At 33.0% G+C, this 5,277-nt stretch overlaps 1 long non-coding RNA gene across 1 annotated transcript; it reads left to right on the plus strand.

Moving 5' to 3' along the window:
- The first annotated feature begins 2,344 nt into the window (after positions 1-2,344).
- On the plus strand, positions 2,345-5,071 carry LOC117101123. Its single transcript, XR_004444232.1, has 5 exons — positions 2,345-2,380; positions 2,910-2,942; positions 3,707-3,826; positions 4,533-4,618; positions 5,015-5,071. It is a non-coding gene; the product is annotated as an uncharacterized LOC117101123 (long non-coding RNA).
- Positions 5,072-5,277: the final 206 nt, after the last annotated feature.

A 5,277-nucleotide genomic window follows, 5' to 3' on the forward strand; every position in this document is an offset into this window, starting at 1 on the left:
TGGGGGGGGGGGGGGGGGGCCGGGCCCCCGGCCCCCCCCCCCGCTTCCGCCGGCCATGCGAGGAACATTATATTTAAATATCATGAATAATCAATTACCAGATCCGGGAAGCGTGACCGCGGCGGTGTGAGTCCAGCGAAACCCAGCGAGCGTTTGAACGAGGGGCATTGTGTCCAGTCCAGGCGCTTGCGAACCGAGTTTCAGCATGGGTAAAGATGTGATTGCACTCAATATCAATTGTTTATCTCTTTCTTGCTTTCTACCTGTCTTTTTACTGTAAAGCTGTTTGTTTTTACTTTGATTTGAATTTTGTATTTCTGGGATGTTTTTCCTTTCTTTTACTATTTTGTTAAACTCCCTGATTTTTCTGTTTACCTTTGCGTTTCCTTTTTACTGTCCTATTGGGTTTTTTTTATTAGTAAGTCTGGACGCACCACTGAATAGCGTGTGCCACTGTTGTAAAAGTGTGTGCCAATAAAAACTGAAACTGAAACTGATCTCCGATATGTCAGCGTAAGTTGTAGCTAGGGCCTAGGATGGAGTGTAGGGCGGCCGGAGTGTAGTCAATAAAAATGTTCGCTGGAGTCTGTGATATCTCATGGACTCTCGTAAATTTTGAATATCATTTTTATTATTCAACATTAATACTTTTAGCAAGACCAAAAACGCAGAAAGGGTTATAGTGCTGTGTATTCTCTTATTGTTAAGTGTATGATATTGACGGGGACATTTGTTAAAAATACTCCTGAAGTTGTAATGGACACTTTGTGTAGACTAAGAATGGAGTCAAGAGTCAGACTATTTTCAGAATAAATTATCGTTTTTATTTTATAGTTTATAAGACGAAACTTTTCAATCATTATGTCCATTAATCACGAGATAACGAATTATTATAATTGTATAGGTGACAGCAATTAATTGTAGGCCTATAATTATAGTAAAACATCATTCATTAAATTAATGAGATCTCCATCTCCAAAAATGAAAATAATTAACATAATTCAGTTTTAAATATTAATCATATACAACGTACTAGGCAGTGGCGGTGCCAGCGCCAGAAATCTGAGGAAAGTGAAGAGGTAAACTTTTAGGGCGGGGGGGATTATGTTGTGGTAGTCTGGTGGGTTTTTGCTTTGATCCAGGCCCATCAATAATTAATGTGAAAGAAAACAGTGATATTATTTATTGGTTATTTTTTTAGACACAAATATATTTTTTAAAAAAGCATTAAACATGAATTATTGAAAACTTCATTTCATGCTTTACCTCTTAGGTCGTGGAGTCTGAGTCAATAGATCCTGTTATTCAAGAGTTGTTGGTAAGAATTTTGAAACAAATTTTTGTAAAATGTGCAATTCAATGTACTTAACTTTGCATTTTATAATTATTCCAACATTTACAAGGACCAAGTTTTTATTTCAATTTTAACTCTTTAACAGATTTCAAATTATAAGATATTTTAAACATTTTATTTTCTTAAATTTCACGACTAAAATGTTATGTTAAACTCTATAATTCGATTTTACCTACATTTTAAGATGCTCAAATCATGTTTTTAATTAAATCAATCGATGTGTAACATTATATATAATTTAATTCATTAAGAATAATTGCATTAATGATTTAGTATATCTGATACATGTTCTACTAAATTTGTTGTGCTTTGTCAATCCTCTATTACAGTTTGAGTTTTAAACAGAGCCTAATTAAAGCTACTACTATATGTACATAATTATTCTCATTTCAAATCCACCCATTTCTATTCCTAATAGGATACATGCAACAAGGCTAAACAAGCAGAACAGGTATAATGCGTCACTATTCCTAATTTGAAATACAGTAATCAAGATTCCTAGATTTCTTAAGGTCCTGGGAATTCTAAACATCCTGTTAGGTTTCAACAATCACAATCTTATTTCTCTGAATTTAAAATTACTTTAATTAATACTAACATTCTGTAGATTAATTACAGTAATAAATTCGCAACGTGGTACGTCCAATCAGGACATAAGACAAATATGATTTTAAAAAAAACATTCTGTATGTCGCAAGTATAAGATGACACCTTTTTTTCAATCGTAATTTGCTATCTTAAGTCTAGTTTTGTATGAGAGTACACGGTTAGCTTTTCCTTTTAGCTGGTAATAATCATGCTATTATTTTTTTTTTTCATTCAGACCGTAATCTGCAACCATAATATGCTTCAACATTGTTTATGCTGCAGTAAAGCCATATTGGAGACATTTAGTTCAGCTTGTATTATGGTATTTCTATTCCTAAATATATAAATAATGGCCTACTTTAGTTTATATTTTTTGTTTCTTCTTCCTTTTTTCATGATTTTCAGACTACCAGTAGACCTGAAGTACCAGTAACGGGGGTAAGAATTGCTTTCCTATCTTTTAAGATGTGGTATGTCTTAAAAGACACTTTCATACAGAGCTATGTTACAATTATTGCCTTATGAATGTAAGGGCTAACTGCAGCCGCAATATTGAGGTTACGCGCCCGCGTTCATCATTACAGTATAAATTTGCAACGTGTTACGTACGATCCGGTAATAAGAAAAATATGGTTTAAAAAAAAGAACATTCTGTATGTCGCAAGTATAAGATGACCCCCTGTTTTTCAATCGTAATTTGCTATCTTAAGTCTAGTCTTATATGCGAGTGTCCCGTTAGCTTTCCCTTTTAGCTAGTAACAACAATCATGCTATTTTTTTTTTCATTCAGACTGTAATCTGCAACCATAATATGCTTCAACATGTTTATGCTGCAGTAAGGCCTTTGAAACATTTAGTTCAGTTTGTATTATGGTATTTCTATTCCTAAATAGGCCTATATAAAAATGGCCTAGGCCTACTTTAATTTATACTTTTAATTTCTTCTTCCCTTTTTCATGATTTTCAGACTACCAATAGACCTGAAGTACCAGAAACAGTGGTAAGAATTGCTTTCCTACATCTTAAGACACTTTCATACAGAGCTAACTGTAATATTCAGTAGTAATATTAATGCATCCAATAAAGTAAATTAACGTCAAGCAAATTACTATAAAGTCTAGCCTTAACATACCGTACATTTAGCACAATTTTATCAAAACAATACTATAGGATACCTCATTCTGTGATGACTCAAAAGGAACCAATTGCTCACTCACTTCATACAGAAAGGCGTTTATTACTACGGCAATATTACCGTAATATCTGGTTGGTATGAATGGTTTATGTCGATAAGAACGGTATTATTATCGCAGTATTGCCAGAACCTCTGTCTGAAAATGAACGGTTTAAGAGCTATAGTATGAGAAGAAAAAATACATAATAATAATAATAATATATAATAACAATAAAAATAATAGGCCTATTATAATATATGTAATTTTTTTCTGTAATTTTTTTAGCTACTTTTGGGAACTTGGGTGCACTTGTTTATTGTTCAAAGGATGGGGTTGACATTGAACAAAATCGGAAGTATATAAATTCGCCCCTCAACTGGTCTCTACAGAGTGAAACTGGCCACCAGCTTAAAAAGGCTGAACACTCGGACAGTGGCACATTGAAAGACTTGTATGTGCTTCACATTATCGTTACCCCGGTCACTGGATTAAATACACAAACTCAGCTCCCTAGGGACAGAAGCTAATCAGCACATTTGGAATTTTATTCAAAATAATTAATTATTTCTAATTTGTTTTTATTTTGCAGTTTACGTTTCCAGAACCAAGCCGATTTGGGCCAACAAATTTGACCAGGAACCAATGGTCATGGAGGAAGTTCAAAGGTTGTTTTGGCAGCAAAATTGCAAATTATGTTAATAAAAAAGATGTAAGTACATATAAGTATTTATTTACTACCACCCCCTCCCACCACCCCACAATAAACCTCTCCTTCTTATCCTCATTTAGAATAAGTGCCTTGCTCGAATAAACACCCTGGGCGCGCAAACTAGTGAAAACAACATCATTCTCGACAAATTCTAGTGAAGTAGAATTACATTTATTCTAACCTGGGGTTCAATAAGTCTATATGATCACACATTACCACATTTTGGCGGTAAAATATGTTGTAGTTCCATATTTACTGTGAAATTAAGGAGGCGTATATTATTTGAGTACACATATCCATTTTACACCAAAAAAAAATTAATTAATTAATTAAATTTAATTAACGCCTCCAATAAAGGCACCTCCAAAAACACTTCTCAACACTGTTAACATGGCTTTATTGTACTTGCCTCATTTTGTCCCCTCTCTATTTTGTAACACGCCAATTCGGGCTTAATGAGGGTTCCTTTTTCGTCTAGCATTTATTCTTGTCTGTTAATCTTTTCTATCTGAATTTGTTTTTGACGAAATAAAAAATTGTTGTATTTTTAACATGGGGTGTTTAAAAATAATAAATAAATTAAATAATAAAATAAATATGGGAAGTCAGTACAACTATAAGATTAAAATGTTAATAATTTTTTCACACATTCTCTGTCAAAACAATTTTAACCTTTCACACGTATTTTTTTTCCTCTTTTCTGTAGGCTTTAGAAATTTACAAAGGGAACAAAATTTAAAACAAATTCAAGTTTCAGGCTTTGTACACAAGATGAGGAGAATGTATCCCAAGGTAATGTGTTTTGTTGCTGTATAGAATACAATCCGTAATGACTGTATGCAAATTTTATTAAGTGTTAAGATCTTGATCATGTTCTTAATACCTCCTTGCTCAAACCCTCATGATATTATTCATCCAAAAGGAAAGTATAATAATTATACTATTGCAAATTTATACGCGCCAATCAAAAGCGTTGGTTCACTTCATGAGGTCTGATTGGTTGCACTTTTTTCGATAAAGCACACACTGCTAGAAATGTAAATGCACATCCTGCTTTCCACTGATTGAATAATTTTTTAACAATCAAATTAGGAGGAAGTACTATTTGATGATAAAACTTTTTTTTAAATCTGAATAAAGTGTTTAATTACTGTTAATAATGTATTTTATATTATTTTATCTTCATAGAATTGTATTGCAAAAAAATACGCTGACATCATCTCGTCACCATTCTATACCATTACGCAACTTGAGGACTCACACATGATAGTGGAGCGAATTTTTAATGTCAGACTCCGGAGAAAAAAAAAATGATTGTTTTGATATGTTGTATAAGTGATTTTTCCAAGACAATATATATATATAATTATATCTGTCTCTTATACACATCTAGATGTGTATAAGAGACAGTAAGTATACACTGTGCTTCGTCACGAGGGACCTACCGTCCG

The sequence above is a fragment of the Anneissia japonica genome, unplaced genomic scaffold (genome assembly GCF_011630105.1).
Source record: "Anneissia japonica isolate Jap-2015-1 unplaced genomic scaffold, ASM1163010v1 scaffold4054_len1135799_cov195, whole genome shotgun sequence".
Classification (NCBI taxonomy): Eukaryota; Metazoa; Echinodermata; class Crinoidea; order Comatulida; family Comatulidae; genus Anneissia; species Anneissia japonica.